We start from the raw sequence: 18,947 nt of genomic DNA on the forward strand, positions 1-18,947 counted from the left end.
AAGGGGAATAAAGATAACAGTTTCATAAATATCTTAAGGCCAAATCAGAAACTACGTTGTAGTTTGCTGTATTATTCTTTTTCTCTGTCTTTCAACTGGAGAAGGAGGAACCAGAAATTCTCATATACCTTTATTTTTCCTCTCAAAATAAATCAAACAATGATTTAAATGGTTTCTAGCCTTCTTTTCATATGTTTCCTGTCTGTAATAAAAATTAAGGTGTTGTTTTTGTAGTATTTTGGGTTTTTTTTGTGAAAACAGGTGCATATATTTCAAAAGCACTTGCAATCACAAAAACATGCACAAAACCAAATTCCTGTCTTTAAGAAGAAGTCATCCTTCCTTTGAAAATTAAAATATTCATTTGGATTTGTGAATGTCTGCTTTTTTTTCCCCCTCTGTTTCCCAAGCTGCCTCTGACTCAGTTCCCTTTTCCTTTCAAAATACCATCAACAGGTCTTTTTACTGATATAAATCAAAGAGCCTTACAAAAGAATGCAGCTGTGCCCCCAAATGAGAAGGTGCTGTTCTGGCAGCTAGACACCACAGAGGCTGGGAGGGGAAAAGCTGCTCCACGTAATGCTGGTTTATGACACTGAAGCTCAGTGCTGGTGGCAAGGGGTCAGGAACGGCCACTTTTTCAGCCCCAGAGGCTGCGTACCCAAGTTTTAGCCTGACCAAAGATGTATATCTCATCCTTTGGAGACCCTAAGAGAAGCAGTTGCATGAACCTCCCAGGAAAAAGAGAGGTTTGCTCAGCAATTATCCACTCCCTTACTGGTCAGTGAAGTCAACCTGCACAGTTCCTCCTGATTTACTTCCTTCTCTATTTGGGGATCTGAATTACCTTTTTACAACCTAACCCCACCTGGCAGTAGTGACTTAACTAACCCCAATGAGACTCAAACTGTGAATTGGTCAGGCACTGAATATCAGAATCTTCTCCAGCTGTGTGTTTGTATATCACCTATGTATGTTAAGATCTAAAGACTGTATCAGAGCTTTGTACATCCAGTGAGATCTTAAGCCTGATTACAAAAAGTGATTGAGAAAAATGAGCTTGTCGGATGTCATGTTTCATACCTTTTTAAATGTAGGTAGCTGAAGTCTAGTTTCACAAAGAAGGGCTGTTTTACACTTCTGAGCAGCATTACCTGATGTCTTTTTGCTGCAAACTGTGCTGAGAAACTACTGGTACTAGATAAATTAATTATGTCTTTGACTGCTTTGTCAATCAACGTAAGAAGATATTAAATCACAATAGAAAATACATTGTAATACAGTGATTATTCCCCTGGGATATCGTAAAGCATGAAGAGCAGCCAAGGGTTTCATACAGTACAGGACAGTAATTATCTCATGACAAGTGTGGTCCCTGGAGATCACTTTAAAGCTACTTTAAAGGTATTGCGGAGAAGAGCGTTATATATGCTATACTAGAAGATGACAAAGATGGCACTTTACAGTCACAAGAATGAGTTTTAGTTGGCTGTGAGGTACACACTGATTAATTTGAAGTGTTAACAGCCAATTGAATGCTTCTTCAGTTGAAGCATATTTATTACAGAGTGTAACAACCAGTTAATCACACTTCGAATCCACAGTATAAAAAAGAAGTTGGAAAGCAACAATCTTCTCTTTCTTTCAGTCATTTAGGGTGATATAAAACACTTCCTTTGTGTTTTTGCCTCTTGAAGCTACTTTGAAAATTCAAAAGCACTTTTCCTATTTGAAAAAAACAAACCACCATATTTGACAGAAATGCAGAATATTGCTAAAGAAGGATTGTTGAAGCCATGGTTTGAGTTCTGGGGAATGTCAATGACTGACCTATATTGAAATCAGTTTACAGCTCCTGCAATAAGATATTCAACCACTTCACCATATGCTTCATTCCCATCTTGCACTACACATTTGCTTACACGGTTCTAATACTAGACTATTTTAATATCTTTGGAAAACTGCATATGGTTACTGTTTCTCCCCTTAACACAAGGACAACTAAAGTATTTTTTCTTTAGCCTAAAAATTTCCTTTTCACCAAATATACTTGATTTCTATTTCTATCAGAATAAACTGAGTCATAAATATAGCATGTGTGCTTCAGTGTGTGTGTATGTGTAGGATTTTTTTCCCTGAATTGTCTGCTTTCCTTGAAAATGTGACCTTCAAGAAACATAGAGAAAATTGAATTGCTGTATGCATAAATATTTTCATACACACTTTTTGTGCGAAAAAAAATCTTTAAAAATTAACATCATTGCTGAAAAAACAGCAAATTAATTAAATTATAATACCTAAGTATTAATAGGTCAGTGCTAAATAGGCTTTACAAGGTTAGTAGTAAACACCTGTGGATGCAATATGCATTCTTCATGCATAATAAAGTCAGGGGATCAAAAAACTACATGCGGCAATATTGATTACGCATTTGCATTGAACAGAAATAAAAAAAGTGGTTATAACACATTTACATGGGCATATGATGATATTGAAACAGAACAGGGAAAAAAAAAGGAGGAATATGATTTTGAGGATATTATTTACAGATAATATTTATGAAGTGCTAGTGCATTTGTATTTCCTTATTTTTCCTTTTCTGTAACCAGTCTCATTGAAATACAATAGAAAAGACATTACTTTGTTGCCAGTATTCTTGTCACATTTTTAATAAAGAACTAAAATACATATTAATTACTAAAGTGTATAGGACTCCTTAACAGAAATAGAGGACCTATCACAAAAGAAGAAATCAGAAGTTCATTCCAAAAAAGGTGAAGTTCATCCTTGGAGAAAGGCCAGCACATAGTCCACATCTCATTAAGGTTTTAATTTGACAACTTCATTTTGGGTGTACCAGGATGACTTTCACACAGGATAATGGAACATCACACAATATGCCAATTTGGAAGGGATCCTCAAGGATCAAGTACACCTCCTGGCCCTGCACAGGACCATCCCCAAGAGTCACACCATTTGCCTGAGAGCACTGTCCAAACACTTCTTGATCTCTGTCAGGCTTGGTGCTGTGACCACTTCCCTGGGGAGCCTGTTCCAGTGCCCAACCACTGTCTGGGTGAAGACCCTTTTTCTGATATCCAACCTAAACCTGCCCTGACACAACTTCAGGCCATTCCCTTGGGTTCTGTCACTGGTCACCACAGAGAAGAGATCAGTGCCTGCCCCTCCTCTTCCCTTCACAAGAAGTTGTAGACCTTGATGAGGTCTCCCCTCAGTCTCCTCCTCTCCAGGCTGAACAAACCAAGTGACCTCAGCCCCTCCTCATACAGCTTCCCCTCAAGGACTTTCACCATCTTCATTGCCCTCCTTTGGATGCTCTCTCATAGCTTAATGTCTTTCTTATATTGTGGTGCCCAAAACTGCACAATATTCAAGGAGAAGCTGCACTAGTGCAGAACAGAGAGGGACAATCAACTCCCTCAACCAGCTGGTGATGATGCCCTCCAGGACACGGCTGGCCCTCCTGGCTGCCAGGGCACTGCTGACTCATATTCAACTTGCCATCAATGAGGTCCCCCAAGTCTCTTTCCACAGCACTGCTTTCCAGCTTCTCCTTCCCCAGTCTATCCATATATTGGGGGTTGCCCCATCCCAGGTGCAGAATCCAGCACTTTCCCTTCTTGAACTTCATATGGTTAGTGATTGTCCTCTTATTTGTTAAGGTCTTTCCGCAGGGCTTTCCTTCCTTTGAGGGAGTCAACAGCTCCTAGTTTTGTGTTATCTTTAAAGTTGCTTAGTATCCCTTCCAATCCGGCATCCAAGTTGCTTATGAAGATGTTGAAGAGCACAGGCCAAAGATGGAGCCCTGCGGAACCCCACTAGTGACAGGTTGCCAGTCTGTTGTTACCTGATTCACTATTACCCTCTGTGTGCAACTGGTGAGCCAATTGCTCACCCACCACATGATGTGTTTATCCAGCTGTGTGCTGGATTTCTGTCTAGAAGGATCCTGTGAGAGATAGTGAGATCCTGTGAGAGAAAGCTTTAGTGAAATCCAAAAAGATTACATCAACTGGCTTCTCTTGATCAGCTAGGTGGGTTACCTTGTCATAGAAGAAAATCAGGTTGGATAAGCAGGACTTTCCTTTCACGAAGCTGTGCTATGAGAAGACCAATGACTGTATTGTGTTTCAGGTGTTTTTCAATACCTCCCAGAATAATCTTCTCCATTACTTACCAGGCACTTAAGTGAGACTGACAGGCCTGTGGTTTCCGGGGTCCTCCTTCTTCCCCTTCTTGAAAACTGGGGCAATGTTTGCCAGCTTCCAGCTCTTTGAATTCAACACCATTTTTCAGCTGGGACCTCTCTGGATTCCCAAGACTGCTCAAAAATCATCAAGAGAGGTTTTGCAATTACATCAGCCAGCTCTTTGAGGATTCTGGGATGAATCCCATCAGGCCCCATAGATTTGTAGGGATACAGTTGGACAAGCAGATCCCACACAAATTCAGGGCGTATCCCATCAGGTGTCAGTAGACCACATGTTATGTAGATCATCCCATGGGTGAAAAGTACAGAATTTTTCCAATTACATCAACCTCAGAGCCATGCATTATCCTGATGGATCTGCCTATACCTATCAGTATTACTCCTTGTTACCAGAAGAATGAAGGAAATCACTACCTGTGCTCTTGATCCCCCTACTAATTGTCCCAGGGCCCTGAAGTCTCTTTTGATTGCCCTTGGACTTGTCTTTGTTATTTCGTTGCTTCCAACTTGAACAACTTGATCAGAGGGCCTTACTAGACTGGAAAGTTTTCCAGTAATGTCCCTCATCCGAGACCCTGGGAGACAGCAAACTTCCCTGTAAGTGAGGTTCGGTCTGCATATTAGGCCCTCTGTTCCCCTTAGAACTATTACAACTATCTATTCCTATTATAACTACCCTTCTTTTCCTCTTAACAGAGGAGATCTTGATGCAGGTACAGGTGGAGGTGTTTCAGGAGGCCCCACTACCCGGAACGACCTTCACCCACCTCGTCAGTTTTCTGGCCTTCTAGTGCCAGAGCCTTATACCTGCTGTAGAAGGTACCAGTCTGACCTGTGAAATTCTGAGAAGAAAGAGGAAGGAACCTTCCTCCTGGTACCCACGGTGACCAACTTCAAAGTCTTGAGACTGTAGTGTCTCTGAATATAATCTATCTCTCTCATGCCCATTCACCCAAATACTACATAGCCTGCTCGATTCTTCCGCAGCTCCCTCACCTGGTGACACAGCTCTGCAACCACGGAACACCTTCTGCAAAATAACTGTTGCCCCAAGCCTCGCAAAGAGGCATCGGGCGCTCCTGGCAAGCTGTGACCTCGAGAGCTGCGTCTGCCATCAGCAGGTCTGTCTGTCTGTCTGGAGCCTCTGACACAGCTGGTTCAGTGATTCCCACAGCTACAGGGGACTGAGCTTTACGGCGTGTCTACACCATAACTGAGGAAGCTTAAACTAATATGCTTATAGGAGTGGGACTGAAAGGATCTCTTTGCCCTTCCTTACCAGGTACTGAGTCTGCTGCCTCTGTTGGCTGCTCCTGGATGGTCAAAGGGGAGTTCTTCCCGCTCTTCCCGTCTGTGTGGAACTGCTGTGCCCCACCCACACTCTGGGTCGTTTTACTCCGTGGAGCCATTTAAATGCCCCTTGGTCGCTCCTGGCACCGCCCCTTCCTCGCCTGGCTCGCTGCCGAGGGCTTCCAGGTTGTGGGGATGCTGCCTGGGTGTTCCTGATTCCAGGAACCCCTATACATCTGGGTCTCACCCACTGGATTTCCCTTTGCTCAGGGCTGCTGGAGCCTCAGTGACTGAAGGTTTGGGTAGGTCAAAGGCCAAAGAAAGCATTAAGAGCTTTAGTGTTTACAGGGCATATAGAAAGTATATTCTGCTTAGAAATAAATAAAGTGAAGCAGCATCAGTAAGCAGCTACAGGTTAAGGTTCCAAATGAACCACCAGTAGTTTTTTTATGTCCTAAACTTCTCTGAGGAAGAAGCACTTGCCACTTGCTGTGCCCTTTGTTATTCTCTTAACACTTATTATTCCCTCTCTAGTATTCTCTTCTTCAGCTCTCCAGTACAACACATCAGGCATTACACCCTGCAGGTCCTCTGTCTCTTTGCAAACTACAGCCCTGCTTACAAAAGGCTAAAGATCACCTCTAGTGGACAATTCAGGATCACCAGTGTTTCAAGTGCTGTACAGTTTTATCTTTAGTTAAAGACCATCTGTGAGAAGAGACATTGCTTCCCCCCCCCACCCCAAATCCCATGGGTAGTTTCTGAAGAAAAATTCCACTGTTCATGTGTAAGTAGAAAACAAGAACCAGAAAATGCTAGTTCTTGGAAACAGAATATTTTATAACAGAATTAGAGCTATTTAGCAAGCAGGGGAAAAAAAGTTTTGTGTTAATAAAACTGATATGTTCACACCACATGTATTTTAATTTAATTTTTTTTGTAGCTGAGTGGGTTGAAGCTTTTAAAAGCCTATTAGCTTTACCAGTGGTGGTGTTTTGTTTTACCATTGTTTGTAATTATCTATTTACAGTAACATAACAAATGTAGTGCCTCCAGCAAAAAGCTAAAGGTTGATGAGAAACAGAATGGAAAAGCGCCTAAATGTTAGACTAGTCAGCAAGATTTTCAAATTTGTTAAAATTAATACAAGCTATCATTATAGTACTCTACAGTTCAGTGCTTCATAAATATGAAAAACAAAGCGGTAATGCTTTTTGTACCTTTCAGCTTGACTTTTAGTGTGGTTTTATCTTCCTTTAACAAATCAGGATGCAGAACTGCTCATAAAGCTTTCAGTAGAGACCAACAGTATAATAATTCACTTTGTGCATCTTGAGGCTCTTACAACTTGAATGCATCCAGAATGATTGAAAAAATGTATCCTAATTACATAAAATACAACAACAAAGGACAAAGAATTATCTGTCTCTGCTCTAGGGTGAAGATGGATACCTATTCATTATTTTGCCTGCTTCATTCACTGACCTAGTTGTCTTGGCAGAGCAAAATAAAAGAGTTTATTTGACTTCTGTCTGATGAGTCCTATATGTGCTGAAGAACAGTAGGATTCCTTCCAATTGGTGGTTGAGGCTTTCTAAAATGAAATAAAATATCAAAGTACATCTTTATAATTTATGCACCAGAAAGTATATCAAAGAACCTCAGACTGAGTACTGAAACTGCTTTAGAAAATGACATAGTGGGAGAATAGTGCAAACTAATTTCAAATTTATTCAAAATGAATAAGTGCATTTTTTACCATATAATTTTATCAGGATGGGAGAAGGTTTTAAGTCACTCACAACACTGGTCACTCATGGCGTAGCTTTTTGGGTGTGCCAAGCAATTAAAAGACTTGGGAACACCAAGGTGGGTGAAAAAGTTCTTTGGTAGAGCACTGAGTTATTCAAACATTATTTAAAAAATATTTGAAATTCTGAATGATGACTTTATTCAGGGAATCAAGGGGCATTTCTTCATAAAAGTTCTATGCAGGAAGGTATACATCTCTTACTCAGATGCCTATAATACAACGACATCTTATTGCACTAGTAAATATTTGACTGACTTGACTCACAAAAATAGGTAAAATAACATGGAAAATTAAGTGAAAATAAATGTCTGGCTATGATCTCAGTGGCAAACATAAACTATGCCTTTCTATATAATCAATTATCCAGAGCTATCAAAACCCCTGGTCCAACTAACGACTGTTGAACAGAGAAGGAAAATATTTGGCCTACAAAGATCTGAAGGTATTTTAGGCTCTTCAGTGATGGAAGGATTTAACAGACAAAGAAATATGTATGTAGAAAACTGAAAGCATATCGTTGTAAAAATGGACATAATAGTTTTAATTTTCACATAATGTTTGTAATATGTAATGACCAGATATCAGGATTTCTTTTTTTTAATGAAATGTGCCAGATTCTAGTACAAAGCAAGAAAGATGGTATTTTTTTTTCTAAAGTGCTAGAAGTAGCTAGAAGAATGAATGTCATCGCCTATTTTATACATAAAATTAAATATTTAGGAGGAGAAAATTCATCAGGATCAATCCAAAATTAAAATTTACAGTGGCAATCTGAGAAGTCCCGTGCAAGTCAGCAGCACTTGTCTACTTAGGAACTGCAACACAAGACCATTAATTTTACTGTGTTAATGACTGATTTCAAAGCCACTGCTTCTAAAAAAACATAAATTAACAAAATAAACATTCTTTCTTTTAGGTATGAAAGGTATGTTAGAGGAACTCCAAAATGAATTGAAAAGTCAGATTACTTCTACCAGCATTTTACAAGGTTGCAACAGATAAAATAATATCTAATATTTCTCTTTTTGGAGAGAAACTTCAATAGGTATCATTGCCCAGAGCTTTTCCAAGTGTAATCTTTTCCTCCTTTTCCATTTCTATAAGAGGAATTTTTCCACAGGCTTCATGCATGTATTTTCATCACTACAAGTATTCAGAGAGCATCTGCAAACAGAATCAAGCTCAGAAAAGCAGAAGTGTTAAACAGAGTAACCAAAGTCCAGAGAAATGTTCCCTGTTGGTAGATGATTCATCCTGAAGTGGTTGGTCAGTGACTCAAAATTTGTGCCACCTTCTGCTCAGCGGTGTGGTAATAGATGTTGTGTTGTTATGATTTCACTATTCATCAAGGAGGAAATCCATAAATTCATGAAATGTCCACAAAATGGAATTTTAATAACAGATTATGAGAATTGCAAGAGATTCAGCAATTCTGCCAGCATATTCCTGTAAAGATTTATTCTTCTCTGACAGTACGTATGACTGAGACTTAAGGGTGCAACTTGTAAGAAAAAGTCCTGTTTCCTTGGCTGAGGGTGAGGGTAGGGCCAGTGAGTTTACCTTGTTACTCAGTTGGGACTTATTAGTATAGAATTATTTCTTCTTCAGCCTGTAGAACAAAGTTAAGTACCAGACAGAAAAGCTATGAGGTACAAAGGTTAATAGTGAAACAAAAAATAATGAAGAATAAAGTATGCTATTTCCATTGTAATGAAGTCCATTTGGCTTCAGCTTTAGAAGCAAGCTATTTTAGGCTCTCTAGTGACGCAAGGATTTAACAGACAATGAAATATATATTAAAAAACTGAAAGCAAATGTGGAAAAATGTCCATAATATTTCTGTCATCAATATGCTTTAATCCTGGCCAGGATTATGGAACGGATTCACAATTTAAAATTTAATATCACACTGGCTTATAAAACCCCTGGATTTGGTATGTATAAGTAATTATATAAAAAAAAAAAGAACACCAATCACTCCCAAGATTTCTGATTTTATATCAAAATGGGACCAGAAGCCTCTGCTTGACCTCATACTGTCCCATCAATGGTTTCTCAGGATCATCTTTCTGCACCCCTGCCCCCTGCTGCTCCCTGCTGATACCCTGCCAGGGGGTGGCCTCTTGCCACCCAAGTCCCACCTGAACCAGGAGTGCTCATCTCCTGCACAAGCAGAGCAAGGTAAAAACTTTGTCTAGACACCAGTCCTGGGCCTGTCCCTCTGACCAGTGTTTGGCCACAGTCCCTGAGAAAAGATACTTTCGGTTTAACAGGGTGCCAAAGTCAGTATGAAAAAGTGTCCTTGTTATGACTTGAAGGTTAAAGAAGCTGAAGCATTTCTTCCAGCACAGAAATACCAAGCGCCTCATGGAGATGAAGGCAACGGCTGACAGGAGTTTTTATGGAGTGCCATCTTATCGAACTGTCAGGCAGTGCCTTTATTCACAAATCTGTGAATCTCTAAAAGTGCTACAGGCAAAAGTCCTTTCCCTGTGATGCATCTCCAACTACTTGTTCTCAGGAGATTTAAAAACTAGGCTTTACTGTCTTTCTCATTAATTTTGAATAGCAGAGCAGACATGCAGAATTCTGTTTGTCTACCTTGTCACTGCCCAGTAAATGAAATTCACAGAAAAAATGTCACAGAGCCCCAAACACCCAAAAACCAACAAAGTGTTGCAATCTGACTCTTTCATTTGGGAAGAAGTGGTTATCTGTGAATAAAGACCTCATATCCCCAGTAGTGATCAGTTCCACAGAATTTTTGTGTCATTTTTGCCGAATTTGAATATGCTGTAAACTTAGGACGAAAAGCTGCCTCAACTTCATCTGACATCAGGTTAGTTTTAATGAATTTGACCCTCTAATTCTCAGCTGTCAGAGCCACCAGCACTGGTGTAATGAACTGACACATTGTTTAGCATACATTTTTTAAATCTCATTTAATTTTATAGTAGATTTTTTGTCTTAAAACCTTAAACTTTTATTGAGCAATTAAACTGCGTTCTCAGTCAGGGGGAAGAAACGCTCATAAAAGAGAAATAAGCTAAGCAGTAATTTCTAGACAGAAGTTGCATTTTTATTTCCTCCATCATAATAAGAACAAATATTTGCTTTGTAAAATAAGATGCAGAATCTTCTAAAGAGCTGAAAATGACAACTGATTTTTTATTTTTTTCCTCAAGTGCTATTAGTTTAGAGTTCTTGGACTAGAAACCTGCTTCTGGTATACTGGCAGATTAGTCAAATAAAATGAGCAATAGTTGTTGGAATCTTTTTCTACAACCGTTTTGCTGACTGATGGCTGTTTTCAAAGCATCACACGTATTGATTTTTCTTCCAGAAATCACCTTTCCTTTAATGCAAACATTTTAAAGGTAACCTTGTGTCTGCCAACAAGCTAGCAAAATCCTGTATCTGTTGTAAACAGTTCTGATGTTAAAGCAAGATGACTGGAGACCTCTTTGTGATGGTTCAATGACTACCTGTGAATTTTATAGATGATACTGAAAAGCGTAAAATATTATGTACAGTACCCAAGTATGTCTTCAAATATAATAATAACAAAATCAGGTTTTAACAAATGTTAATTTGAAGGACATTGCCATTTATAACACAATATCAGTGCTTTTTATTTTACTTATCACCTCCATTCTTATTAATTTGCTCTGGTAACGTCTAAACTGTGTTTCTATCCACCATGAGTAAGAAAGGAAAAATGTACACTTAAAATAATTACAAAAAACTGCCTAAAAAATTAAAACCACCACCGATATGTATTTCATTTGAAGAAAGTATTAAACTACAAAACTATACACTGCTAATCTATGGAGAAATTATCCTTTATTTTACCACTTTAACTAAATGTCACTGAAGAAATAAAAGAATTCAATTATATGTCTTCTAGAAAATACTTTGCTAAAATTTCTCTATGTTATGAATACCTGCCTACTTAGTTACTTTCATGATCAATGAACTTAAATACCTCAAAAATAGTTTGGATAGACAAGACATCCTCACAGCAACAGAGTGGATAGAAATATGTGACAAGTTATTGTAAGACTCAACAACTAACAACTTTATGAATATACATACAGTTCTGGTGCCCACAATATAAGGACATGGAACTGATGGAGCAAGTCCAGATGAGTACCATGAAGCTGATAAGGGGACTAGAGCACCTTCCCTGTGAAGACAGGCTGAGAAAGTTTGGGCTATTTAGCCTGGAGAAGAGGAGGTCTCATGGAGACCTCATAGCAATCTCCCAGTATCTGAAGGGGGGCTACAGGGAAGCCAGAGAGGAATTTTTCATCAGGAATTTTAGTGGTAGGACAAGGAGTAATGGGTTCAAACTGAAAGACAGGAAATTTAGGTTAAATATAGAGAAGAAACTCTTTACAGTGAGGGTGTGAGGCTCTGGAACCACTTGCCAAGAGAAGTTGTGGATGCCCCATCCCTGGTGATGTTCAAGGCCAGGTTGGGGGCATTGAGCAACCTTGTCTAGTTGGGGAAGTCCCTGTCCAAGGCAGGGGGTTTAGAACTAGATGATCTTTAAGGCCCCTTCCAACACAAGCTGTTCTATGATTCTATGCTTAAAAATTGGTTAAGGCCTGCATGCTAGCACAAATGCAGTATCCAGAAGAATCCTGGTAGCAATAGGGTAACAATAAGAGTATGTCAAACTCTTTGATCTTTATGTAGATGGTAAGTAAATGAGTTATTATTTTAATAATAGGATTGTAATCATAGTCCTTCCTAAAGTAATATCCTACTGATTTCAGTCCTTATCTGAAAAACAAAGGCACATGAAGCTGCTGTACCACTTGAAAGACATTCAGATGCATAAATACATTAATTCTTCTGAAGCATGATAAACAGAAGTGGCAAGAAGGTACTTTTATTCATTATTATACTCTAGTTTATAGCAGATTGAAAATTTTCTGACTACCTAAACAGTTTTGATCAATAAATATTATTTTAATTAATTAAAACATATCAGAAAAATCTATGAAAATAATTTTGGAAGGATCATTTTGAATCTTTCCAAAGATATTTTGGCTGCATGTTCCAACGTAGGGGAAAAAAAATCAAAATCATTATACTTATTTCTGATGAAACAGACATTCCAAATTTTGACTAGTCTTGAATGGAGTCATGCTCCAATTCATGGTTCATCCCTATTACAGTATTGCACTGTGTGGAAAACTGAACTCTAATGACTCTTAGATCAATAAAGCACTGTGACATGCTGTACTCCCAGGTGAAAGGAAAATTGAGCTGCAATTGACATCTCAGATCTGCCAGTTCCTTACATTCACAGAGACATTATTATTTAGTTTGGCTGAAAGCAATATTCTAATATAACCAAAGGTCAGGACTGAGTAATAAATCTGAAGCTAGAGTCAGTTTATCATAATACTGCCATGTAAAAGTCACAATGTGTAAGTAAAGGTCAATTTTAGCAAGTCATATTCAAGTGTTTCTCCTTTGGGCTGTGGTAAAAAAAAATCCTCTTCTTTGTTATGTGATAAATAAACACTAAAAGGTATAAAAATCGCTAAATAACATATTGCAAATTATCTAATTTAATCCTGCTGTGTATCAGATTTTTAGAGACTGCACCACAATTCCAATCTGTTCTTTCAATTTCTCAGCATATCATCAAGTTAACCTTACCGTACATTCTCCTCAACTGATAACTGGAAAGATTATTAGCTCATTCTACAGGTGTTTCTGTGGAATTCCAAAGTTTCCTTATTTTTTGTTTCACTGAAGACACAGAGGGATTATCGTAATATTTAGAAGAGCGTCACTTATTAAGCAAGCTGAAGAAACACTATGTGAATCACCCTGCCTTTCCATGATTTGTTTTTCTAAACTTTTAAACCGACGTAAGTAAACTGTACATTTCTGTCAGTGAAGACTAATGATCTAAAAGCACCACACTACTCAAACAGCTGAAAATATGAAAGCATTCACATGACATTCCTCCTTAGGATAGCACATTTCAGCTGGAAACGTGTTCATGAATCAAGAATTGCTATCCAGACTTACAGTCTTGAGAAAACAGCAAAATGTGGGAGCTGTTTTATACTGAAAAATAGTGTGAGTGTTACTGTTTGAATATTACACCTTGCTGAGAACTCAAAATAAGATCCCATATCAAGCAGTAGTACAAGCCTCACGCTCTGTAATAGAATGCAGTTGAACCTTTGTAGTTTCTGGGTCAAGAGGAATGAAAGACTTGCGAGTAATTAGTGTGTAAAGTACTAATATAAGCATGGTTGGTTTAAAAAAAAATGAAAGAAAGAAACAAAAGCCTTGTAGGACACAGACTACAGTCAATGTTCATTCTGAACTTCTTACTAATTCTGTTTATTGTCTGACATCCAATGAAATTTTCCATTGCTGTAGACAATTTTTATAAACCTTTTGTGAAGGTTTGCCAAACATCATTGATATTTATCAGCTTTTCTCCTTCCCTCTTCCTGTGCTTTACCAGAGTGTTTACTATAGAGATGCTGAAGATCAACAAGCAATTTATGAAGACTATGTCCACTCCAATCTGTTATTCAGGAGCAGAAGAGGTCATGTAATTTTCTTTTTAATCATGGCACATTTTTTTACACAGAAGAATTTCCAGAACTCTGGCTTTTCACTTTTATTAAACTAATGTTAGCAGTATTTTATTCCTAATCTAATCATATATGATAACTTTGATAGTATTTTTAATTATTTAATTATTTAACTGGAGCTGCCTACAGCTTTCAAGATTCCTAATTTTTTTGTGCAACGTGTATTAGGAGATTCTCATAAAAACTAGCAATAGTAAATACCATCTGTTGTCTTCACTTCCCTCCCCTTCCTGCCATCAGGTATTTTTACACAGGGATAAGCCTAAGATTTCTTTTCTCTGGGCTGAACAGTCCCAGCTCCCTCAGATTTTCCTCATATGAAACATACTCCAAGCCTTTAATCCTCTTCATGTCCTTTGCTGGACTGGCTTCAGTATGTCCATGTCTTCCTTCTAGTGAGGAGGTCAGACCTAGACACAGCACTCTAGACATGCCTTACCAGTGCTGAGTAAAGGGTAGAGGAACCACCTAAGTTTTCAAGATTCAACCCATAAAAAGTAGGAAAACCTTTTTCAAAAGGAATTTTCTTTTTAATATCTTTCTGATATCTTTACATTAGTTCATAGCATACTATTTTGCATTTCTTGGCAGTTTACTCAAGATACATAATTAAAGAATTATGACTTAGAAAGATGCTAGTTTCCCTTGGAATTTCTGGAACAAGTTAGGCATTTTCTCTGCAACCCCAAATTTCTAGTCCCTACAATTTTCTAGAGTACTTGATCTCCCATGATATCTCTGTTTTATTTGCTGCATCCTGATTTTCCACAGGATGGTTTCCCCCCTCTTTTTGCCTACATACATATGCTACTCTGAAATACATTACATGAACTAAATATTTTTCACAATGTTAGAATTACTTTTTAATCATTAAAATACTCTCAGAGATTAATAACTAGTAAAAGAAAAAAGATTAACACAAGTTTTATGACAAGTTGTTACAATCAATATTTCAACAACATCTCTTGGATGAGATATGCTAAACTTCTGCATACCGCAACACACCACATTTGTATTCCTTTTCAATTCCTGGTTTCAGACACAGTCAGGGCCAATTTAGATATAGACATAGCGTTAGTAGGGAAAAATTAAAACATTGATGGGGAAATAAAACCCACCTCCCACACTAATCCAAGAAAATGCAAACATAAAGAACAGTTGTGATTGCCCTTGATGGTCTGGTGTGTTTGTGTTTTGTATTTTTTTCGGTTAATCAAGAGCTATTCAGACAGCTCTAAACATCCTGTGCAGTAATCTTGGAATTTATGGTTACCTGCTGGTTACAGTTACATACTATTTTGACTATAATGTCTTAGCTTTAGCTTATTGCCATGCTAACCACTGCAGGCTCCATTACCTTTCAAGTATCTACCATAAACACTGCCATTAGCCATAGCCTTCCATTTGTGATACTGTTCCTAATTTTTCCAGATTCAACAATTATATCACTGTTCTTCATAATTTTACCCCTGTCTTATCTGATAAAAAGGTTCTAACTAGATCAAGCTAATTTTGGTCTTGCTTTCATTCTACTTTCTTGTGGGCTATATAACTAAATTGCTTTTGGTTCATATTTTGACAGAATTCAATTAGAATGTCAAATTCTACATTTCTTTCAAGTCTAGGGTACTGAATCAGGTTAAAAGTAGGAATACAGGCTTCCTAATTATATATGTTGCTGCTCTGCAGAACCATTAATCTTTTAAAAATAACACACTTGTGCTTCAGAAGGCACTGAATGGTTTGTTGGCTCTTAACAGAAAACATGAAGAGTAATACAAATGCACAATCACTGTTGCAGGGGAATTTTGGAATGATTTGGGCTTCAAGCTTTCTCATTTGTGAGCACGACCCAGCTACTACTGTTGAAGAGCATGAAATTGAGCTGTCATTACTTACTCATTATATTTTATTGTGCTAGGAATCATTAGGAATCAAGGATGTGAGAGTCATGAGAAATGGGGAGTTTATTTACATCAAATTCTTTCTGTTATGCTTCTCTTTCCAATTTAGTATTGTTCAAATGTCTTCAAAATTATTCAAGAATATTTTATTTTTGTGAATTCTTCCTTGTATGTCAATACTACAAAGGCAACTTTCATCCGATTCCCTTCTCACAGTGATTCCACCTCTAAGGCATCCCTAAAAATCTAATTTATCTCTGATTCTTAACAAGTATTTTAAGACTATTCACCTTTTCCAAATATCCTCTGCCCCCAGAAATCAATGGCAAGCTCATGCTGTTTGAGATTAGCCTCTTAAAGGCTTGCTTTGAATGGCTGAAGGTTTTCTATATAACCATTAAGGATTTAGCAGTTCTCCTCCATCATTTTAGCTTCAGATAATCTTTAGTTAGCCACCAATGGGCACTATTACATGGGAGACTGAATTTCTTAAATTCAGCAAGGGGATTCTTAAAGTATTATTTTGTTTTAAGGTACCTAAGCCTGAATAGACATCGTATAAACAAAAAATTTTTAGCAAGTTAATAGAATACCACATAATGTAGTCACACTGCTTCATTGTCAAAAGTGATAAACTTGACCACATTGTGCGCTAATTAATATTGGTGTAAGAAAGTGTAACTTAAGTGAGTTAGCTAAATTTATTTGAATTGATTGGAGAATACACAAAAGTAGAATTAGAGTGTAATTTAATCTAGTATTCAAGGATGATATTTTTAAGGACAGCAGAAAAGGAGGGTAGGAGCACCTCTTCTGTGAAGGCAGGCTGAGAGAATTTGTGTTGTTCAACCTGGAGAAGAGAGCTGAAAAGGGACTTTTTACAAGGGCATGTAGGGATAGGATGGGGGGAGAATGGCTTTAAACTGAGAGTAGATATTAGGAAGAAATTTTTTATTGTGAGGGTAGTGAGGCTCTGGAATCACTTGCCCAGAGAAGTTGTGGATGCTCCATCCCTGGAAGTGTTTAAGGCCAGGTTAGATGGGGCTTTGAGCAACCTGGTCTAGTGGAAGGTGTCCCTGCCCATGGTGGGGGCTAAATCCAAACCATTCTATGAAAAGATGAATCTTGACTAGTGAATTATGTAGTGTCATCTTGTCATTTCAATGCAACAATGTAAAAATAAATCTAAAACATAGTACCATACTAGCTACTAGAAAGAAAATTAAGTTTTTTGTTGATGAAACCAGGACACATATGTGGTTTAGTCACCAGAGCCCCAAGACCCTCACAATTGTAATATTTTCTAATGTGATGGGACATTTTCTTCTCTTCCAGAGACCACGTGTATGAGTGGTAGGCCTTTCTGAGAAGTGTAGAATCAGCTACTGCCTTCACACTACTGATCCTGATACCAAGGTTCAAACAGTAATGAACTGTAGTTTTAAATTCAGAAGTCTCAGTGGAATTTTATGGTACTAAATTTAGTGTTCTGGATTTCTAGTTCCACTAGCACTGAAAGATAAAACACCATTTTTGGAACTTGAAATTTGGAACTCATTGTAGGAGTAACCACTTGGTTTTATTTATAGAAAAATCATATGATTAACTATAGAGCTCAACATGATTGCATATATTTCCCTTCACACTTAAAAGAATGTAGTGAGGAGCTAATTGTACAGTCTTACTAATAAGTAGGTTTTTCATTGAAGCCTGTGAATGGGCATGACAAGAGAGAAAAACAAGACCCCCAAAATTGCTTGACTATATTTAGAAAGTGCATAATATAAAGAAGAAAAAAAAAGAGTTCTCCCAACTGACCCTGAAAATACAAGCTAATTCTTAATGCACCTATTTGACAAGTACTGTATGACTCTTCTGGCAGGGTTACAGAACACTTAGAAATTAAGAGGAAGGTGGGACTGCAAAGAAAGATCATTAATTAGCATTTTTAGTATTTCAGATGCAAAGGACAGCATAGACTTGCAAACAGCATTACTGCGATATCTCTAGTGCAAAAAAAAGATATGGGAAGACAAAAGGGGAACCCACAAGATTCCTTCTGTGTAGACTTTTTTAAGGGGATAAGTAGACAATAGAACACAAAATCAAGTCAATCTACTTTCTCCACTTATTAGGCCCTCAGTCCCCTGTTTTCCTGGCCTCTCTAACATTAAATTTTACGAGTTATGTATGTTAAAGAGCAGGTTACAGGATAGCATTTGCCTTAAGCCCTGCTCCAGGCATCTGTATTAGTAGCTGAATGACATCTAGTTTTATACAGTGCAGCCACATTGTTCCAACCTGAGCATGGCCTGACTTATGGACCTTACCACCTTTTGCAAACACAGTATGGGAACTCTTCCACTGTTTCAGATTTTCTGCATGACATTGATCACGGTATTGCTACAGGGAGAGCAGAAATATGCAGTGGCAAGCTTGGGTTAGTTGTATCTATGCCTGGCTCCTGCAAGTAGGAGTGCTTTTTCACTCCTGCACCCAAATTGTAAGCACAATTTTGTATTCCAACAAGTTGTGCGCAAGACATATTTGGAAGTAAAACATACAGACCCCATGTTAGTATCAGAGTTTGATCTTATAGAGGTGACTTGATTTTTCCCATAATTTATCACACAAATTAATTTTTGTTGTTGTAAGAACACCCTCATTATTTCCAGTAACAACAATTAAATATTTCCAGATATGGGTAACTGACACTGAATATGATCCTGGTCATGTTAGATCTTTCATGTTGGATCCTGGTCATGTTAGATCTTTCATGGAAGAAAAAAGATCTAACAGATAAACATTACTTAAAGCCTTGTTGAATGTAGTATAATCCTAATGTAAAAAGTAAAACCAAAGACTTAATAGTTTTCTTACAACAACTTATGAGAAAACCTAGTAGAGTAACCTCTGTTGAACTTTTGCTCTCTCCATGTAAAAGAAAAATTTTCATATTATTTAAACAAACATCTATCAGTTAACCATGTCTATGTTGCGACCACAAATTTCACAGAATCACAGAATATGCTGAGTTGGAAGGACCCACAGGGATCATTGAGTCCAGCCCTTAG

The sequence above is a fragment of the Manacus vitellinus genome, unplaced genomic scaffold, assembly GCF_001715985.3.
Source record: "Manacus vitellinus isolate BGI_N305 unplaced genomic scaffold, ASM171598v3 scaffold_0_pilon, whole genome shotgun sequence".
Lineage (NCBI taxonomy): Eukaryota > Metazoa > Chordata > Aves > Passeriformes > Pipridae > Manacus > Manacus vitellinus.